General features: G+C 45.8%; 1 long non-coding RNA gene across 2 annotated transcripts in view; it reads right to left on the reverse strand.

Moving 5' to 3' along the window:
* LOC141084290 (uncharacterized) overlaps positions 1-23,367 on the reverse strand; it is a 156,676-nt gene that overhangs the window by 83,187 nt on the left and 50,122 nt on the right. For both annotated transcript variants that reach the window (XR_012230968.1, XR_012230967.1), the window contains exon 2: positions 22,669-22,725. This is a non-coding gene — a long non-coding RNA (uncharacterized lncRNA). The remainder of the gene's footprint in view (positions 1-22,668; positions 22,726-23,367) is intronic.

Genomic DNA, 23,367 nt, shown 5'->3' on the forward strand with positions numbered 1-23,367 from the left:
GAAGACGCCGCCCCCGGAAGGAGGGGCAGAAGAAGCCAGTGGCGGGAAAGGGGCCAAGGCAGGAAGAAGAACGCTATTTTGGAGAGTGAGGGAAGGAGGCCTGCGGAGCGTGGGGAAACGGATCTCCCTGGCACCATGGCTGACGGCTCCAACCCGAACTCCGGAATGAACCGCCAGCAACTGGAAGCTGAAATAGCTGAATTGACAGCCAGTCTGCAGCTGAGGAAGGAAGCCTTGGAGAAGCTGAGACGGCAGCGTGCTCCGGTGGGGCCTACACCAGCGGTGCCCCCCATCGGTACCTGCCGCTACCACACCGGACTGTCCCCGGGCAGCGCTGATCTACACGTCTACCCTGACTGTGCGGCTGGGTGCCACCTGCCCGAAGGAGTTACCGGAGGACCCGGGAGTGGAAGCGGAGCTCCTGCTCGGACCCGACGCGGCTGCGCAGGTACCCGCAGAGACCCCTGTGGATCCGGAGCCACCATCCGCTCCATCACCACCTGCATTGGAGCAGAGGCCGCACCACCAGGAGGCCCCAGGTATGTCGGATGTTCCTCCACCTGGGAAGGCCCTGGGGTGTACCACAGTTGCAGCGGCTGGCCAGGTCGTCCTGGATCTGGTCTGGGACCGGGATGCTGGTGCCATGGGTGAGAGCAGGTCCCGGGAAGAGCGGGAGAAAGAAGAGAGTTGGGCAGGATGTAGGGACACCATTCGACAGCTGGCAGCGGAATACCGAGAGAGAGAGCAGAGAAAGCAGGCTGTGCTGGGCCCAGATCTGGCCCGGAAGGAGAGGGTCCGTGCTGGGCATCATGGTCCCCGGGATGCAGCTGGATGGGGCAGGTGCTGAATGTAAACCGAGAGAAGGGGTTCGGATTTATTGCGGACCCCAAAAGAATCAGCGACCTGTTCTTTAACCGGCGGGACGTGGAGCCCCATCTGAGGAGGGGGCATCCTGATAGAGACCTGCAGCCTGGTTAGTATGTGACCTTCACCCGGCATGAAGGACTCCGGGGGTGGTACGCCCTGAATATCAGCCATATTCCTGAGGAGTTTATCGAAAGGTACAAGCCAAAGAGACTTGTTGCTGCCCCTCCATCCACCGTTACCACTCAGACTGCTCAGGTACCTGATTCTAGGAACCAGGCTGCTCTTGTATCACCTCCAGTCCGGCAGCCCAAACCAAAGATCCCTGGCTTAACACCGTGGGAAGAGGAGTACTTACGGATTGCCAATGACTACCTTGAATCAGGTAGCCGCTAAAAATTTAACTCTCGTAACTCAGGAGGGTTTGTTTGCACCAGTTATGCCTTCTTCTATTTTTCTATTTTTGTTATCATGTTTTTCTGGTAGCACTTTTGTTGCCCTGTTTTGATTGGCAGCGTTCTTCAATTTTGAACTAGCGATCATGAACTTGGAGTGATCCAAAAACTCTTACTTGTAAATAGCTGCACCTCTTTATGTGCCCTTTCTTGGTTTTACATACAGAGATACTTTGCGAAGATAATGTTTCTGCATGGACACTTTTCGAAGATGATGTCTACCTCAAAGGACACTGCAAGAGATCCCGGCTGGGAGCGGTGTCCAGCACCTTACAAGAATAATTGTTGAATGTTTTAATGTGAAGTATTTGATAATGTGTTTTGTAAGAGTATTAGTAACTGAGAAATGGCTTTTATAGAAGAATTAGGAATGTCTGATATAGAGATGAGTGATATGAATAAAGAATTGAAAGTAGACAGGTGACGGACCAGGTACTTGTGGTCAGCGTCTTGCGTCTAGAAGAGACAGTGAAAGTAGAAAAATAAATGTGTACTAGAGAGAGAGAAAAATGAAAAGGAAAATGTGTTACAGAGAATAGCACTTTGAATTGAGAATTGCACTTAGAATTAAAAATTTAAGATAGAATTGTTTGTAACGTTCAAGATGAGTACCTCCTATACTAGGAAGATTAGTATAAGAAATGTTTATGTATTACAAAAATTTTTGTATGTTTCTTTGCTGTCTAGTTTGTTATCTTGCAGCCCGCAGACATGCTGTGTTTAACGGGGGGGTATGTGGCGCCCCTGAGGCTCAGTCACCACAGAGGTACTGCACCTTCTCTTAAGGTGTAGTGCCCCATTGCCTAGGTAAGTTGGGAACTCCTTTCTACACTCCAACACCTGCATCCCACACACAGGATAGTTCAGTAGGTCCACCTAGCAGCTTCAGGCTGGGGGTAGCAGAGCACCCTTAATGGAACCCTGCTTCGTAACACGAGATGTGCTGGTAGGTGGGTGGAGTTAGTATAAAAGAGGGGGAAAGTGAAGAATTGCAGGTCAGTCTGACAGGAGGTCAGGCGAGAAGGAGTTCAGTTCAGTTCAGTCAGTCTGACAGAAGGTCAGTCTGGGGTGAGTCCCAGAGAAGTTCAGTTCTGAAGTTAGTTCAAGTTCAGTTTGAGTTTAGTTTAGAAAGAGTGCTGCAGCTGCCTCAGTGATCTGAGCCAGCTGGCACGGGAAAGAGAAGAGAAGGAGAAAGACGTAGACCTGCAACCTGAGCTTCCATAAGAGAGAGAAGGAACAGCGCGGAACGAAGGAGTAAGAGAACAGAGAGGAGTTGTGGGTTTAAAGAGGAACCCTGCCTATAGGTTTTCAGCGCAAGGCCGGGGCCTGGTCCCCGAGGTTGTATGGACACTTATGGTTCTGCAGCAGACACCGGTGGAGTAGTTGGCTGTAAATGCACTACTCCCATCCAAGACTTGGGACATAACAGCAACCGATTTGTGAGCCAGGGCTCTGAGAGGAGTCCCCGATAGAGGCTACAGCTGTCTGTCATACAAGTAAGGTTCTAGGAACATCTGACAGGAGGAATTCCAGAGAACTACGGTACTGGAGTTCTTCACACTAAAAGGCGCAATAGAGGAGTCGTTCAGGAAAGGCACACGTTGGCGGAGTGTTGGAGAGGAGAACCCTGACTTGTCCGGGAGGTTGATTGAGTCTCTACCCCGGAGGACACGGCATGGAGGCAGGCACCAGTGGGTACCAAGAACTGTGAGTAAAGCTTTGAAACTGCAAGCCCTGGTGTCCTCCATTCATTCGCCGCTAACACCTTCAGCACCGCTACATCTGGGTACCAGCATCTATACCATTCTGCGCCTCTCCTCATCCATTGCACATACACTACCCTGGGACTACAGCTCCACCTGTGGGGAGCTATACCATCTTTGCTGCACCACACCATCAGTCCCAGCGGATCTGCATGCAGCGTTGGCTTACCATCTACCTTGCCAAACACCACGGGTGGCGTCACAAACCATTCAATTAAACCTTAATACCATTAACATCACCGCCATTGATATTGGGCGCCCAGGGCCACGGACCGGGTCACTACTGCTGTGACACATCCCCCTGACACCAGCCCGGTTCTGGGTACCCCGCTGCCCTGGGTGTGAGGGGCGACCCAGTAGCAAAATGACTTTTTATCAAAATTAAGTCCACATAAAATGTCTACACAACCTGAAGGGTCATCCTATTATAAGCTAGACTTATATATAAGCTCTTTCTATATTCTGTATACTTTTTTTTTCTTATTCCATACTGATTTGCACGGCATTTAGTCCTGTTTATGATGTCGGGTTGTGGAAGTTGCACTGTGACGTGAGTATGTGGAGCTTTGTGCCTTTGTTCTGTCATGTGTAAGTTTGGCTGTTAATTTATCTCCTCCTTTTATCCTGGCCCCACTATTTTACCAGAAGAACCCATCTTAAGCTGTTTGTGCTCTTTTGTTTTCTATATGTAGGGAGGGAGGGTGAAGGTAGAAGCTACCGGTGACTGATCTCTTGGACTTGGACTCTTGATCCCTTGCCATCTTTTCTAAGTATTTTTTTTGTTTGCCAATTGCTTGAGCATTTCAGAGTAAAACATACACAGCTGCAATGACTCAGGAGTCTCAGATTAATGCTGCTCTTGGTTTGTGCAGCATGAATCTGTCAGGTTCACTCTAAAGGGTGTATTTCACCTTATTTCAGGGGGGAACCTCTTCACAGCCAGCCGACTTCCTGAGTGTGATGTGGGGTAAGAGAGCTAGGCACTCCTGCTTGATCGACACTTTGGACCATAGGCATTGATGAGCTGCTGGCACGAACAATGCACTCTCAGTGCTGTTACAACAGGCAGTTTTGCCTTTGCTCTATCATTGGCGCTGAGGCTGACCACGATTGCTGGTGGACATTGTTATATCCAAGCCACAGCAGCTTCAGTGTCACTGCGCTTCTGCTGATGCAAAGACAAAGCATCAGCAAGCCAAATTTACAGCAGCGCTTACAAGGGCCACATCTGAATAACGCAGAGATTGAGTATTGTCCAACTCTTCTACTTATTTCACTTGCTTGTATAGCGCCATTATTTTCACCGTGTTTTGTATGTCTTTGGAGTGATAGGAGTACCTGGTGGAAACCCACGCATACACGGGGAGAACATATAAACTCCAGCTGTCCTTGGTGGGATCAGAACCCAGGACCTCAGAGTAGCAAAGCAACACTGCTAACCACTGAGCCACCAATCTGCCCACTACAGTCATTCTTAATGGGAGTGCTATAGACAAGCCTAGCACAGTTCTTATCTATTTCCAGAGGTCCAATTGACAATAAATGGAGCTCATGCTTGACCTCTGCACCAATCAGACAGAGCTCTTCAAAACCTTGATCCTAGGATTTGTGTTGGCTCCCTGTGATTGGACCCCCACTGATCAGGAAGTTATCTCCTTTCCCAAGGATAGGGGATTAATACCAAATTTGTATAACCCCTTTAAAGAATAATATTGATTGCTAGGAGTTTCTTTGTTAACAACTGAGCTGACAGCAGTGGAACAAGAAGTCTTTTCAGTAGGGCACAAGCGCAAAAGACTGTCTCACAAGAGGACTGTATCTTTAATCTTTCATTATCTTTTAAAATAAATTTAACATTGACCCTTAAAATGAATTAGCAGACTACACCGACTCCTGTATGGACTATACGCTTGAAATAAAAGTAATATTACTGTTTATTTGGCTATTTATTTTATATATTACATATTTAATAAGTATATCTTCATACTGAATCATGCTACAATAGGAAGACTTTCTTGGAACAACAACACACCTAAAATAATGTATAGTTTATGATACAGTATACAGAGGTTGTAAGATTTCATGAAGATTGGCTTAAAGGGATTGACTCCTTCTTGGACAACCCTTTCTCAATTACAATATTTCTCCATTTAAAATAAAAGCAGCCTGTACTCACTTCCGGTGCCATTCCAGTGACATCAGTGCAGAGTCTATTAAGAGGTTGTTATGTCACATGAGCTCTCTAGTCAATCATTGGGAGCTTCACTCTCCCTTCAGATGAAACCGACATTTGGAAGAAGTGAGAACTGCTACTGCGATATCACTTCCTCCAATTTTGTCCAAGGGATGTGAGAATGAAGCAGCCCATTAGTGATTGCTTGCAGGGCTCCCTTGATATAACAACCTGATATGAGCCCCGGGAGACTTGCCATAGGTAAAATGGCACCAGCGCCAGAGGTGAATGCATTCTGTTATTATTTTACGTGGGAGATATGGTAAATGAGAATAGGTTGTTTGCGCAGTGGAAAACCCCTTAACTATATTAACTATATAATACTCAAAACTTACTTTGATACATTTAACAAAATATCTTGCAAAGAATGTTAAGGGTGATGAATTGTGTAATTCGAAGAACACTGTATAAATCAGCATCAGCTGTCTTTCAGCCTTCTCAAACAGGCAGATAATGGCATATAAAAACAAACTATGGTAAAGGCAAATAATTTTCTTAGAATACCTGTCAAGTGGCTTACAGAAGACGACTAAGCCTTTATCATTATCATGGCACAGGCAAGCGCTACAGCACAGTAAATGCAGATTATGGGAGCCATTAATTAACTTCCCTGCAGACTAAGAGTCAGTAATTTATGTTAATTGCTATATGTAGTTGGTGGTTGGTATGCTTCTGTTAAGGGATGTAAGCTTCATTTATCTTCATCTGCTTGGTGTACTCGCTAATACAGGCAGGAAGGAAGAGGCCTAGGAGTTGTCATGGAAACCCCGAGTAGTGAGAACGACAATGGTATGGAACGATTGCTCTTTCCTTGGGACGAGCCACTTTTCAAATTTTTATTAACCTCCACATTATTAAAGTGTTGTTATTTTGATTATGAAGTAAGTTACCAAATCTTAGTTAAACATCAACTGTGGCTAATGAATTCATAATTTTCATATACCTCCAAATGCACTTTCTATACATTTTATGGTGCTTAAAGGGATTTTCCGACAAACAAAATACATTTTATTCAATAGATCTTGGAATAATAATAACTTCCACAATTGGATGTGTTAAAAAGTGTTCCTGTGCTGAGATAATCTTATAAATGTGCCCCTGCTGTGTACTGTGTAAGGGCTGTGTCTGACTGTACAGAAACATGGTCTGATCATACCACATCACCTGGGCAGAGGAGGATGCAAAAGAGAGTATACAGATACTACAGTATGGGATCATAGATGCTGCAGAATAAATAGCAGTTATAAGATTATCTCAGCACAGGAATATTTTTTAACACATCCAGTCGTGAAACTTATTTTTATTTTAAGATCTATTTATGAAAATATACTTTGTTAGTGAAAAAAAACCTTTTACTAGGGATGAGTGAATAGCTTCGGATAAGAGCTTATCCAAATAGCTATACCGAATAGCTGCATAGGGAGCTTGGATACCTGGAGCGGTCCTGATGATTAGCTTTTCGGATCTGCAGCTGCATGTGTCGCGGCTGTGTGACAGTCACAACACATGCATGGAGAGCCTGTTTGTTGGGCTCTCCATACATGTGTTGTGACAGTGAAACAGCCGCGACACATGCAGCTGTGGAGCCGAACAGCTGATCATCGGGAGCGCTCCAGGTATCCAGGTTCCCAATGCAGCTATTCGGTAAGTGCTATAGCTATTCGGATAAGCTCTTATCAGAAGCTATTTGATCAATGCTACCTTTAACCCCTTTCTGAAATGTGCCGTAATAAAACGTACATGTTGGATTTCGGGCACATGACAGCTGATCTATACAGCTGACATGTGCCCGCACATGCACTCACGCCTGTTAACTAGCTAAATGCCCCTGTCCGTCTCTGATAGCGGCATTTAACTCGCGCTTACGCACTGGCTCTGCCTATCGGTGACTCCATCGCATGATCACCGGTCATTAATGGGTTGGCAGAGGTCTGCAGCAGACCTCTGTGGTTGTTATTGCCAGATTGCTATTAGCGTCACCCGGTGGTCGGTGCTAAAAGCAGGTGAGCATTTCTGCTGCACACAGGCGATCTGATCATCGCCTGTGTGTAAAGGTACTGTCACACTAAGCGATATTGCTAGCAATATCACTATAACTTGTGACGTTATAGCGATATTGTTAGCGATTTCGCTGTGTCTGATACTTACCTACGACCCGCTCCCTCGCTGGTTATCGCTGATCGCGCGAGAACGTCCAGGACCGCTTCTCGTCGCCAGCTTCCTGCGGCGCTTCCTGTGGAGAGACGAGTGACGAGCATGGACGTGGGCGGGAGGACGCAGGATCACCTAGTGTGACAGGTAAGTAGCGACCCCCGTCCCCATCGATGTCGCTGGTGAGATCTGCCTGTGTGGCAGCTCACTAGCGACCACTTAGCGATGTGCCAGCGATCCTGACCGCGTCATATCGCTGGTCGGGATCGATGGTACATCGCTAAGTGTGACAGTACCTTTACAGAGGCGATCAAAGTACTGCAGCTTCTAGTATCCCATGGAGAATATTGAAGAATGCAAAAAGTAAAAACAGATGTTTTTAAGAATATTAAAAAATAAAAAATATATAAAAGTTCAAATCATCCCCTTTCGCCCCGTTAAAAAAAAACAACTAAAAAATCAAATAAACACATATTTGGTATTGCCGCATTCAGAATCGCCCAACCTATCAAAATAAAAAAGAATTAACCCAATCGCTAAACGGCATAACGAGAAAAAAAATTCTAAATGCCGAAAGTTTTTTGGTCGCCCCTACAGTGCAATAAAATGTAGCAACGAGCGATCAAAACATCACATACACACCAAAATTGTATCAATAAAAATGTCAGCTCTCACCCAGCCCTAGATGGCAAAAAAAGGAGACGCTAAAGGTCTTGGAAAATGGCACCATTTTTTTTTTATTTGATTTTTTTTCACCACTTAAATAAAAAAGAACCTATACATGTTTGATGTCTTTGAACTCATAATGACCTTGAGAATCATAATGGCACGTCAGTTTTAGCATTTAGTGGATATTGTTAAAAAAAAAACCAAAACAACAACGGTGGAATTGCACTTCTTTTGCAATTTCACTGCACTTGGATTTTTTTTCCTGTTTTCCAGTACATGCTATGTTAAAACCAATGGTGTAATTCAAAAGTACAACTTGTCCCGCAAAAAACAAGCCCTCACATGGCCATAATGACAGAAAAATAAAAAAAAGTTATGAATCTTGGAAAAAGGGGAGCAAAAAATGAAACCCAAAAAACGGAAAAAGGCCCGAGGGTAATGGGGTTAACAACTCATAGGTTACTGATTCCTATTCTAAATAAATCTCCATTTCCTGCAGTCACACACATTTGCTTGGTAGGTTCAGATAGGGCGTCTAGAATCTGTGCAGGGTACAATTAAATGTCAAGACTATCAAGAGATTGTAGAGAGAAATGTGCAGCCCAGTGTCAAAAAGCTTGGTCGCAGTCACAGGTCAAGGGTCTTGCAACAGGATAATGAGCCAAAACACACAGCTGAAAACACCTAAGAATGGCTAAGAGGAGATCATTGGACTATTCTGAAGTGGCCTTCTGTGATCCCTGGCCTAAATCCTATTGAGCATCTTTGGAAAGAGCTGAAACATGCCGCCTAGAAAAGGCAACCGTCATACTGTTGAGGAGTTGGCCAAAATACCCGTCGAGAGGTGCAGAAGTCCCATAGACAGTTACAGGAATCGTTTGATTGCAGTGATTGCCTTAAAAGGTTGTACAACAAAGTATTAAGTTAAGGGTACCATCATTTCTGTCAAGGTCTATTCCATGAGTTTTATTTTTTTTTTTTTAATTATGTGGAAGCATGGTTGAAAAGCAATGTCTGACTTTCATTTGTTCATTTTCATAGATTTTTGATTGATTATTTCTTTTGTCAGATTCAAGTTATTTCTGCCACCATTGTGGGTTTTTCTGTCATTAAATGAGGGGTACCAACAATTTTGACCGTGTGTGTGTGTGTGTGTGTGTGTATACATACATACAGTCATGGCCAAAAGTATTGACACCCCTACAATTCTGTCAGATAATATTCCGTTTCTTCCTGAAAATGATTGCAAACACAAATTCTTTGGTATTATTATCTTCATTTAATTTGTCTTAAATGAAAAAACACAAAAGAGAATGAAGCAAAAAGCAAAACATTGATCATTTCACACAAAACTCCAAAAATGGGCCGGACAAAAGTATTGGCACCCTCAGCCTAATACTTGGTTGCACAACCTTTAGCCAAAATAACTGCGACCAACCGCTTCCGCTAACCATCAATGAGTTCTTACAATGCTCTGCTGGAATTTTAGACCATTCTTCTTTGGCAAACTACTCCAGGTCCCTGATATTTGAAGGGTGCTTTCTCCAAACTGCCATTTTTAGATCTCTCCACAGATATTCTATGGGATTCAGGTCTGGACTCATTGCTGGCCACCTTAGAAGTCTCCAGTGCTTTCTCTCAAACCATTTTCTAGTGCTTTTTGAAGTGTGTTTTGGGTTATTGTCCTGCTGGAAGACCCATGACGTCTGAGGTATTGTCACGCGGGCTTAGTTCAACCAAGGCTGAAATACCCCGGAGCCCCTGTGGTGTCCCTTTACTAGGGGAAACCCTGTCTGACCCTCAACCCAGGGTTTTTGCTGAAGGTGCAAATGACTGAGCCTCCGACCTTTCCTTATCTCCTGCTCAGCCCTGCACTTAACCCTCCACCCTCCACCCAGTGAGAAGTCACCACCAAAGCTCCCACACAAATAATGACAGACAGGGAGAACTTAAACTGCACTGCGCCGCACACACACAGGAATAAACAGTAATGTGAACAGGGCACAACTAAACACAAATATGGGAAGGAGAAAGGATAACGACGGATCATACGACACCAGATATGAATCTCTCTCTCTTGAACACCTCCACTCCAGACCGGAACCACTTGGTATGAAACACAAGCTATAATCGGCGACGCCCATATGCCAGTATGACTATTTAAAGACCGTGGGCGTGAATAACCATCCAACCTGGTCTCCAGCAGGATTAACCCCCGAGAGCCTGAAGATCAGGCCGGCGCCACTGAGGCTATAGTGGCTGGAGGTGGAACTACCTCTGCCTGCCGGATGCTGTGGTGTGAACAGCGTCCGACATGACAGTACCCCGTCTTCTACGAGGGACCCCAGGGCCCTCAAGACTCATAGGACCCGGCTTGTCCGGATGACGACGGTGAAAAGAACTGACCAGCCGATCCGCATGTATGTCTGAGGCTGGAACCCAAGACCTCTCCTCTGGACCATACCCCCGCCAGTGCACCAAATACTGAAGAGTACGGCGTACTACTCGAGAGTCCACTACCTTGGCGACCTCGAACTCTAACTCGCCATCCACCATGACTGGAGGTGGCATCGGCGTCGTGTCCACCAAGCCTACCACCTTTTTCAATAAAGCCCTGTGAAACACGTTGTGTATCCTGTACACCGCGGGAAGTTCCAACCGATAAGCTACTGGGTTAATGATGGCAGAAATCCTAAAAGGCCCAATAAACCTTGGACCCAGTTTTAAAGAAGGGATTTTGAGTTTTATGTTCTTAGTAGCTAACCACACCCATTCACCCACACACAGGTCCGGACCTGGCACGCGTCTACTGTCAGCCACCCGTTTGTACCTGGCACTCATGCTCAACAAACGCTGTTTCACCCGCCTCCAGACTGATGACAATTGGGCTTCTAGCTGATCCTCCTCCGGGACACCCCCGGAGTCACCCTGACGTAAGGTACAAAACTGAGGATGTTGACCGTACACACAAAAGAATGGAGACTCTCCTGATGACTCTTGGCGGTGATTATTTAATGCGAATTCGGCCAGAGGAAGGAAAGTAGACCACTCCTCCTGGTTGTCGGACACAAAGCATCGTAAATACTGTTCTAGATTTTGGTTCATGCGCTCAGTTTGTCCATTAGACTGTGGATGAAACGCCGATGAATGTGACAACTTGATCCCCAACCTTGAGCAAAAAGCTTTCCAAAACCTCGCCACAAATTGCGTACCCCTATCAGATACTATGTCAGACGGTACTCCGTGGAGTCTGACCACCTCCTTCACAAATACCTGAGCCAACGTCTTAGCATTGGGCAAAGAGGACAACGCCACAAAATGCGCCATCTTTGAAAAACGGTCAACCACCACCAGGATGACCGTGTTCCCTGCCGAGGCTGGCAAGTCAGTGATAAAATCCATGGAGATTTCTGTCCATGGCCTATAGGGTACCCCCAGAGGCTGTAGCGTGCCAGCAGGACGGGTTCGGGGTGACTTAGCCCTAGCGCACGTGATGCAAGCTGCCACGTACGAGACCACGTCCTGCCGGATTTTGGGCCACCAGAAACGACGCGATACCAGCTCTAAGGTGCCCTTCACCCCTGGGTGACCAGCCAGTACCGAATCGTGGTGTTCCTTCAACACCTTAGGCCGAAGATGCAGGGGTACAAATGATTTGTTGGCGGGAAGTCCTGGTGGTACCTCCTCTTGGGCCTCGGCAATCTCCGCCTCTACCTCAGTCGTGAGAGCCGAGACCACTACCCCTTTCTGGAGGATGGGTACCGGCTCTTCCCGAGGTTCTCCCCCCGGAAAACACCTAGACAAAGCATCCGCCTTGGTGTTTTTAGCCCCGGGACGGTACGTCACAAGAAAATTGAAACGAGTAAAAAAACAATGCCCAGCGAGCCTGCCTAGGAGACAGACGCTTGGCCGACTCCAGGTAGAGCAGATTCTTATGGTCGGTGATAACTGTGACCTGGTGAGCCGCCCCCTCCAAGAAGTGTCGCCATTCCTCAAAAGCCAGTTTGATGGCCAACAACTCCCTGTTGCCGATATCATAATTCCGTTCGGCCGGCGACAACTTCTTGGAGAAGTAGGCGCATGGATGCATCTCGCTCAAGGACGAGCCTTGAGACAGTACTGCCCCCACTCCCACCTCCGACGCATCAACCTCTACCACAAAAGGTTTAGACACGTCTGGTTGCACCAGAATGGGGGCTGAAGCAAAACTATTCTTCAGACGCTCAAATGCACGTATAGCCACCTCAGGCCAGTTCGCCAGATCGGCACCCTTTTTTGTCAAGTCCGTGAGCGGTTTGGCGACAGTCGAAAAGTGTTTTATAAATTTCCTATAATAATTCGCAAACCCAAGGAACCGCTGGAGTGCTTTCAGACTCTCCGGCCTCTCCCATTGCAACACCGCTTGCACCTTAGCGGTGTCCATTTTAAAACCAGCTGCGGACACAATATATCCCAAAAAGGGCAACTCCTGGACAAAAAATAGACATTTTTCCAGCTTAGCATAGAGCTTATTCTCACGGAGCAGCTGTAACACCTGCCTGACATGCTCTAAATGAGTGTCCCGATCGCTAGAATAAATGAGGATATCATCCAGGTATACAATCACAAATCTCCCCAGGACATGAGCAAAGACATCATTAATAAAATGTTGGAAAACGGCAGGCGCGGTGGTCAACCCAAACGGCATAACCAGACTCTCAAAATGACCCTCAGGAGTGTTAAACGCCGTCTTCCACTCATCCCCCTGACGGACCCTTATGAGGTTATACGCCCCCCTGAGGTCCAGCTTGGAAAACCATTTTGCCCCCGCTACCTGGTTGAACAAATCCGGGATCAACGGCATTGGGTAGGGATCACGGATAGTAATCTGGTTTAACTCTCGGAAATCCAGACACGGGCGTAACCCCCCATCTTTCTTCTTAATGAAGAAAAACCCCGCGGCTACAGGCGAGGATGAAGGCCGGATGTGACCTTTGCTCAGACTCTCCGCGATGTAGTCTTTCAGAGCTTGTCTCTCAGGACCAGAAATATTAAACATCCTGGCCTTAGGTAATTTGGCCCCGGGTTTTAACCTAATAGCACAGTCATAGGCTCTATGTGGAGGCAGTTCTGAGCAACCCTTCTCAGAGAAAACATCCGCGAAATCCTGCAAAGCCTCCGGCAGGCTGGGCGTCACGGCGGACACACATGTGGCCAAGCAATTGTCTTGGCAGAAACCACTCCATTGTACTATGTCCTGAGTTTTCCAATCAATTACCGGGTTGTGCCTGGACAGCCATGGAAAACCCAGGACCATTTGAGCTGGGAGATTACGGAGGACCCTACATGTAACCGACTCAGAATGTAGGACCCCAATGTGGAGTTTCACCTCTGCCACAAACTCAGTAATCTCCCCTTGAGGGAGGGGAACAGCATTAATGGTCACCACCTGTATGGGGTGAGGAAGTTTTTCAATCTTAAACCCGGCGGTGTGTGCAAACTCCTCATCTATGAGATTGGTGGCGGAACCGCTATCCACAAACACTGATATAGGTAGCTCTCTGCCAGCGATAATAACCTTGGCAGGGAGCATACATTGAGATACCATCATGGAGGATATGCATACGCTCAGTTGGGTCTCCTCCATACCCTCTGAGCTTAACAGTTTTCCGCCGGTGTGACCCTCTTAGGTAGTACCGGGCAAACGTTAACATAATGACCTCCTTTACCACAGTAGAAACATGCTCTGGACTTCCGGACTCCCGGAGCGCGAGGCTGAACCTGTGCCACGCCAGCAATCTGCATAGGTTCAGGGGACTCATCTACTTCAACCACACCTGCACCTCTGTTTTCCCCCAGAGGTAGCGTCTCCTGTGCCCCCTGACGAAAACGGCGATCAATACGTATCACCAAACTCATGGCAGACTCCAATGATGCCGGAGTCTCATACATCAGGAGGGCTTGTTTCACCCTCCCTGATACCCCATGAATAAACTGGCTCCGCAGTGCTGGGTCATTCCACTGTGTGTCTACAGCCCAGCGGCGAAATTCCGAACAATAGTCTTCTGCCAAGCGCTCCCCCTGGCGGAGGGCGCGGATTTTAGATTCCGCTAGAGCCAGTCGGTCAGGGTCATCGTAAATGAGCCCGAGGGCAGAAAAAACATTATCGACCGAATGAAATGTAGCAGAGTCAGGTGGTAAGGAAAATGCCCATGCTTGGGGGTCACCACTCAGTAATGACAACACCAGCCCTACTCGCTGGGCCTCATTACCTGAGGATATTGGCCGCATGCGGAAGTATAATTTGCAGGCCTCCCGAAATACGACAAATTTGCTGTGAACGCCTGAAAATCGTTCTGGCAGCGGAAACTTCGGCTCTGCACCGATACCTGCAGATGCCGTTTGCACCTTTGCTACTATCAGGCCCTGCTGCTGAACTGCCCCATTCAACTCGGAGACCTGTATGGACAGCGCCGCCAACTGGCGGGTTATGGAATCTAATGGATCCATGGACTCCTGAAAAAATGTGGGCCGATTATAATGTCACGGGGGCTTAGTTCAACTAAGGCTGAAATACCCGGGGCCCCTGTGGTGTCCCTTTACTAGGGAAAACCCTGTCTGACCCTCAACCCAGGGTTTTTGCTGAAGGTGCAAATGCCTGAGCCTCCGACCTTTCCTTATCTCCTGCTCAGCCCTACACTTAACCCTCCACCCTCCACCCAGTGAGAAGTCACCACCAAAGCTCCCACACAAATAATGACAGACAGGGAGAACTTAAACTGCACTGCGCCGCACACACACAGGAATAAACAGTAATGTGAACAGGGCACAACTAAACACAAATATGGGAAGGAGAAAGGATAACGACGGATCATACGACACCAGATATGAATCTCTCTCTCTTGAACACCTCCACTCCAGACCGGAACCACTTGGTATGAAACACAAGCTATAATCGGCGACGCCCATATGCCAGTATGACTATTTAAAGACCGTGGGCGTGACTAACCATCCAACCTGGTCTCCAGCAGGATTAACCCCCGAGAGCCTGAAGATCAGGCCGGCGCCACTGAGGCTATAGTGGCTGGAGGTGGAACTACCTCTGCCTGCCGGATGCTGTGGTGTGAACAGCGTCCGACATGACAGGTAGACCCAGCTTTCTCACACTGGGCCCTAAATTATGCTGCAAAATTTGTTGGTAGTCTTCTGGAAGTTTGTTTTTGCGGCGCGCCGTCACTTCCGGTTTTGCGGAACGCGGTTTTTTTCCTCCAATACTATTTCTATAGTATTGGGGAAAAAAAACGGCGATCCGCAAACATTTTTTGTGGCCCATTATTGCAATACACCACAAAAAATGCGGCGATACGGCCCGCAATAACGGATCGCAGAAAATGCAGTAAGTGTAAGACCACCCTTAGAAGTAACAACTGCAATCAAGCGTTTGCGATAACTGGCAATTAGTATTTTACAATGATCTGGAGGAATTTTGTCCCATTCATCTTAGCAGAATTGTTGTAATTCAGCCACATTGAAGGGTTTCAGAGCATCAACTTCTTTTTAAAGTAATGCCGCAGCATCTCAGTTGGATTTTGCCAGTAAACATCTTGATGATCCCCAAGACTTTTGGGACAATACTCTGTGCACTGACGAGACAAAGGTTGAAGTTTTGGGCAGGTGTATGTCCCATTACATCTGGCATAGAACTAACAAAGCATTTCAGAAAAGGAAGATCATACCAACAGTAAAATATAGTGGTGGTAGTGTGATGGTCTGGAGCTGTTTTGCTACTTCAGGACCTGGAAGACTTGCTGTGGTAAATGGAACCATGAATTCTCCTATCTACCAAAATATCCTGAATGAGAAAGTCCGGCTATCTGTTCATGATCTCAAGCTGAAGCGCACTTGGGTTATGCAGCAGGACAATGATCTAAAACACACCAGCAAGTCCACCTCTGAATAGCTTAAGGAAAACAAAATTAAGACTTTGGGGTGGCCTAGTCAAAGTCCAAATTAAGACTTTGGGGTGGCCTAGTCAAAGTCCTGACCTTAATTCGATTGAGATACTGTAGCATGACCGTAAAAAGATTAAAAAGGCATTTCATGTTCGGAAACCCTCCAGTGTGGCTGAATTACAACAATTCTACAAAGATGCTTGAGCCAAAATTCCTCCAGAGCGTTGTAAAAGACTCATTGCCAATTATTGCACTTGATTGCAGTTGTTGCTGCTAAGGGTTGCACAACCAGATATTACGTTTATGGGGCAATCACTTTTTTTTTTCCACACAAAGACCTTAATTTAAAATTTTGTGGTTACTTGTGTTATCTTTGTCTAACATTAAAATTTTTGTGATGAGCGTCAGCTTACGCTGAGTCGTTTCTTTCTTGAAAGAGTGGACCCTCTGGGCCATGGCACCCACCCATCTAGGGTGAGCTGAACTAATGAGAACCACCCCCCATACAGGGAGTGTCAGGGGGTGAGCCACCACGGCAGCTGGACCAGACGGCCGGCTCAGGGAAACAAGACAAGGCAAGACGAGTCGTTAATTCAAAGAAACTTCATTAAGGAAGACTTCAGGTACAACAGGTGCAAAACGTGGACACACAGAACATAAGGCAAGGTGCGTGCAAGAGCATGCCGAGGTCCAAGACTTTAGGAACTCTTCAGGGTGCAACAGGAGCAAACGTGAGCACACAGAGTTCGAGGAACAGGGTGCGTGCAATGGCACGCCGAGGTCCAAGCATGGAACGTGCAGATGGTACAAGGACATCGGACTCCGGACAGCAGTCCACGATCAACCAGGTCATCAGGGTCTGTAGCTCAGAGGATGATCGGCAGGATCCGGACATCCAGAAGTCAGCCAGGGTTCCATGCAAGGAAACAAGATAGAGTTAGTGACATGGTGCGTGTCAATGGACACACCAGGGTCAGGTTCACAGGACAGAGACCTGCGCATGCCGGGGGGCATGCCAGGGACGGGTCAGGTTCACAGGACGGTGGCCTGCGCATGCCAAGGGGCATGCCAGGGATGGGTCAGGTTCACAGGACGGTGGCCTGCGCACGCCAAGGGGCATGCCAGGGAGAGACACACGGTACGGTGGCATCGGAATCCAAATGCTGGCATCGACCGACAGGGTCCAGGTATCTGGCTAAGGACATCAGCTCCGGACATCAGGCCGCAGTCATCTATGTCCGGACCTCTGGCAGTAGTCGGCAGGTTATGGAATCCAGCAGGCAAACTAGGGTCAGAGAAGAGCAAAAGAGACAAAGGCTTTGTGCTAGAGTAGCACGAAAAGGCACAGTGCGAGAACCAGCGTGAGTGCAAGGGAGCACAGAGACCACGGCTGGGAGCACCGGAAGGTGGTACCGATGATGGCAGTTGCAAGCGGGCACGACTAGAGGCGGCACCGCTGCAGGGCCACACAGCCAGACCACTATAGCACTGGACGGGGCACGGCTGGGGCACACAGGCGAGCACGGCTAGAGGCGGCACGGCTGAGGCACACCAGGCAGGCACAGGCGACCAGGCACGTGCACAGAGGCACGGAGCCACAAGGCAGGGCTAGGCAAAGGGTACAGAACAGAGACGCGTGCGATACCGCACAGCAAAGCCTGGTATGAAATGTGCAAGAGCGCACGAAACAACAGGGACAAGACAAAGAACGAGGCAGAGACCTGCGCATGTGGAGGGCATGCCAGGGACAGGGACAGTTTAGCAGTGGAGCGTAGGCCGAAGCTCAGAGCCGGGCCAAGGCAGGGCCTTGGGACTAGACAAGGTACAGAGCGAGGCCTGCACGTGTAGAGACACACCAGGGAGAGATTCAGAGCAGAGGCCTGCACGTGTAGAGACACGCCAGGGACAGGGACAGTCTAGCAGCGGAGCGTAGGCCGAAGCCCAGAGCTGGGCCAAGGCAGGGCCTTGGGATTAGACAAGGTACAGAGCGAGGCCTGCACGTGTAGAGACACGCCAGGGACAGAGACAGAGGCCTGCACGTGTAAGGAGACACGTCAGGGAGAGGTTCAGAGCGGAGGCCTGCACGTGTGAGGAGACACGTCAGGGACATGGTACAGAGGCAGGGTACCTGAAGTCACAAAGCAGAGCGAGACATGAAACAAGGACAGAAACACGAAATCCCACCAAGGACAACATCTGCAAGGAGTTTGTATGTTCTCCCTGTGTTTGCGTGGGTTTCCTCCAGGCACTCCGGTTTCCTCCCACACTCCAAAGACATACTGATAGGGAATTTAGATTGTGAGCCCCATCGGGGACAGTGATGAAAATGTGTGCAAACTGTAAAGCGCTGCGGAATATGTTAAAATAAAAAAAAAAATACGATAATAAGATAATACATAGAAAACAGTTCAAAGAGCGGACAACATCACTGGTGATACCGCAAGATACAATGTGATACATGGGAGACAGTAAACAAAAGGGGGAAATGAAAACAACAACCTTGGTAGCCCAAGAGTATAAAAGGAACATATGTCACAATAGCAGGAATATTTTTATATCATTAGTCATGATTGTTCTATTCCTCCATACTACATGGGGGCAATACAGTATATAAATGTCCACAGGTGAAGAATGAAACTTGATGGTTGATCCCATCCGACGGAATACATTGAAGATCCTCTTATCCAAAGATAGGGATTTAGAAAGATAGCAGCAATATTAAATCCCAACCGGTCCATGATATCCCCGACAGCCCACAGATATAAGACAAATTGGCTCAAAATTTGTGTGTCTGTTTGTGTGTCTCTTTTGCAACTCTGCTATTTATGTGACATCCTTTGTGTGCATATGATTAATAAAATTGGTATACTTTTTTACATACTATTTTGAATCCATTACTCCCTTCTTTCTCCTTGTTTAAATTATATATGGAGTGGAATTTTCATTGTTATGGAGGTTTACTCGTACATGCTACTGCCTTTTTCCCTATATAAAGTGATGGGCGTTTTTGTGTGTCTACTTATTCACACAACTGTACAGTACATACATCAATTTTCCCTTATAAACAGTTGTATGAGAGACTATATATTTATTTCTACCAGGATCTATAGGGTTGATAGACATATCCCTAAGGCCGGTTTCACACGTCCTGATATTTCCTGTACCGGAGATGTTCGTGTCCGTGTGTCGATTTGTCACATCCGTGTGGCATCCATGTGCTATCCATGTGTCCGTGTGTACAATCCGTGTGTGACCCGTGTGCTGTCCGTATGCTGTCCGTGTGTCTGTGTCCGTGTATTGAAACAATTTGTTTCAATGTTAACCCTATAACTTTTAAAACGCACACGGACGCCATCCATGTGCGGTATGTGTTTACACAGACCTATTGACTTGTATGGGTCCATGTGATCCGTGCTGTCGCTCAAAAACGGACATGTCAGCGTGTTTTGCACACGGACACACGGTCCGTGAAAGCACGCTGACATGTACATAGACCTATTTATTTGAATGGGGCTACGTGTATCAGTGTCTCCGGTACGTGAGAAAACTGTCACCACACGTACCAGAGACACTGACGTGTGAAACCGGCCTTCCACAGTGTCCTTTTAACCGGAAGCTCTTTGTCTTAACAGTCAGTTATAAGTAAGAACCCGGCAGTTTAGTATTCGAAATATGTAACACTCCTGTGAAAAAAATGTTGTTTTTTGCTTACACCTATTGAATGTGCACCAATGGTTTTGAAACTTTTTCAAATACATTTTTTATTTGATGGATTTCTTAGAAATGCCGAACCAATTACCTTCTCTTTTTAAACTAGTATCCCTTCTTCAAGCATTATTATGGACCAGTGGTAGCTGATTTGGTAATATTGCACAAGACTAGTCATAGCCTGGCTACGAAAAATAATCACAATAGGGTTCAGAAAAAAATCCCATTGTTTTCACTATAAGCATGTTTAGTTTGTGCTGACATTCTGCTATTATATATGTTGAAACTTGTAACAACTTAAATGGCGCCGTTTAGTAGATGGATAGAAGAAAAAGCCCGAGTACAGTACATCCTGCTCTGTGCATTGAAAACCGCTGACATAATATGTATCTGTACCTATTAATTATATGCCCCTTTAGAAAATGTGAAAAGTTTTATATGGGGAAAAAAAAGAGTGCAGTCAAAACACTATTTTACAAGGTGAAAATGAGTGCATTGTTCTGCTTTGTTGCCATGGATATTAGAGTATTTGAAACTGTAGAAGGGAACAAGATATACAAAGCGACATAGGAATAGATAACGGGTATGATCCATTTGTGCAACTAAGCCATATAATGGGAACATGTGGGAGCTTGTGTTACACTTTGTAAGCTACAGTACAATAAGATTATAGCTCATAGCAGCAAACGGAAAAGTTCTAAATTGGAAAGTTTAATTTTAAGTTGCAAAATTAAAAGAGAAAAACTATAATATTTTGGAAAATGTTCCCTCCTAATACTTTAGATGAGTCTCTACCTGCTGTCACAGAATTTTAACATTGAATAGCAAAATTTTCAAAAAAGATTATGCTGGAATTTCAGCATGAATTTTTTTCAAAGTAAGTACACTGTTCCCATCTAATCTAATTTTGTATGCAACTTGTGAAATCTGCTGATGTGGTTGTCCTTCTACAAGAATGAAATTAGTTGGTGTATGTGGAGATGGTCATACATAGTCCAAAATTATGCCCAGTGCAGGATTTAGACAATAATCTGGCCATAAAATTCATATAAGGAGCTCTGAGTATTACAGTTCTAATTAAAAGAATGAAGGGATGTTGTATTTACCTGGATAGCAGACTTAGACATCCTTTTGGAGACCAGAAATGCAAGAAGCCCACCTCCAACATGGGTGAGTAGCAGTTAGTCATAACTGTTGATAAATCAATCACTTGCCATGTGCACATGTTGAGCGTTTGGTGAGTTTTTTACCTCAATATTTGTAAAGGTACTGTCACAGCGATGCACCAGCGATCCCGACCAGCGATATGACGCGGTCAGGATCGCTGGTGCATCGCTAATTGGTCGCTAGTGAGCTGCCACACAGGCAGATCTCACCAGCGACATAGCAGGGGTCGGGGGTCGCTACTTACCTGTCAGACGAGGCGATCCTGACGTCCTCCCACCCTCGTCGCTCATTGGCGCCACAGGAAGCCCAGCACGAAGCTGACGACGAGAAACGGTCCAGGATGTTCTCGCGCGATAAGCGATAATCAGCAGGGGAGCCGCTCGGAGGTAAGTATCAGACATAGCGATATCGCTAGCAATATCGCTGCTACGTCACAAAACCAGTGATTTTATAGCGATATTGCTAGCGATATCGCTTAGTGTGACAGGCCCTTAAGTCAAAAGCAGGAGTGGAACAGTGAGAGGAAATGTATAATAGAAACACGTCACCACTTCTGCAATTTCCTCCCACTCCTGATTTTGTCTTACAAATACTAAGGTAAATAAACCCACCAAATACTCAACGTATGCACTTGGCCTGGGAGAGTAGGAAAAGAAGCTGGTATTCTTGACATTGAGAGCATATTTGCTCCTGAAGGTGATAGTGGTGGAGGTAATCTTTATGGCGATTTTTTTAAACCCTAGTTAAACCCAAGTGCAATTTTTTTAAACCCTAGTGCTTGATATTACCCAGATACATTTGTTTTACCAAATACTAGGTTTTGATTTATCGATCCTTATTGATATCTCTTGACATCAATCAAGTTATCATGGACCATAGTTATACTTCTTCCTTACATAGTTTCATTTCATGAGATTCATGATATAAATTATGACATTTTCAGGCTCTGTTGAAAATATTTATATGTGCTCAATGTCTACACAGTAGATATCTATGAATATATCTATTTCCTTTCAAATTAGACAGTGATTTAAAATTTGTTATTATGTTCATATTTATTTTAATGATGTACAAAAATTTCATGGTTCCCTGCTCTACTGCAACATGTTTTTGTATGTATCATGTGATTTTCTTTCTAGAAGGAGCTCTGTGGTGATAAAGTGGTTATCCGTTCTTAAATGGTAAGTCTGCAGTCACTCTATGTGACTTCAGACCTGTGAATCCTCTAGTGCTGGTGCCGAGAACAGCGGTCATATGACCACAAGTATACCATATGCATACCACTGGCAACATTCCGACTAGGTGGGCATGACCTCACCCAATGCAAGTGTTTTGAGCGATGACGGAAACAGTCTAGTTGGAATGTGGCCTGGAGTATGCATATGACATACTGGCGGTCACATGACCACCGTTCACGATGCTGGCACCAGAGAATCCTCACAGCATGCAGTGTGCGCGATGTGAGGATTCACAAGTCTGCAGCCACATAGAGTGAGTTTTTTGACCGGAAAACCCCTTTAAGCACACTGGAAAACGTTATTACACTATTAAGATGCTAAAAAAAAAAATTAAACAAAAAAATGTATTAATATATAAACTGGGAACAAGTTTATGAACTTTAATTGCTTCTTCTATATTTTTATTCATACCAGGTCATGTATATAATTGTGGATGAAGCAGGCGCTCCATAAATCTACCATAAGAAACTTTGTCATATCTGTACATACCTTAAAGTTCCATACATTTCTGAACTGTTCTGTTTTCATGGATTGTCAAAGTTATAACTGTAAAAGAAGAAAAAGAAAAAAATGTTCATTCAATAATGTTTCATTCTTTCTGTAAATAATTGCTTACAAAATTAATAGTCTAACATCCAATGCATTGCATTCAATTCAGTGCACAATGTTGTAATGGAATTTTGAGCAAATAGGCGGAACAGCCGGCAAAAGACAAGATTCTTCTCGCTACCCTCAGACCTGTGACTTACAGAGAAATGACATTGGGGCGAAGTTTGGTTTGCGTGTGTGAGACTGTAAATGGAAACTGCACATTCGACATCACATGTACAATATTCACAAAGTAAAGACAGGAGCGCCTAAGCAAATTTAATGACTTACATAATTAATGCAACATCTCAGATCAACCAGGCTAAAACATTATATTCCAAAATGTTATAAGTCGGTGTCACATCAGAAAGTTGTTTCCCTTGACAAACAAATGGGCAAATTTAATAAACTTGCCATAACACATCTTAAAGACTGTTCATAAAATATCCCAAAAATGAATGGCAACAAAATTCAAGCAATGATTCATTTAGTAAAGTCATCAATATCATTTAATATGCATGTAATGCCGATTTTTGCTGAGCTTCTAATGCACAGTGCCAAACATTTACTATATAATTGATTCATTTATAAACCACTAAT

This window comes from Dendrobates tinctorius, unplaced genomic scaffold (genome assembly GCF_039654945.1).
Source record: "Dendrobates tinctorius isolate UK_male_01 unplaced genomic scaffold, ASM3965494v1 ptg000005l, whole genome shotgun sequence".
NCBI classification, from domain to species: Eukaryota; Metazoa; Chordata; class Amphibia; order Anura; family Dendrobatidae; genus Dendrobates; species Dendrobates tinctorius.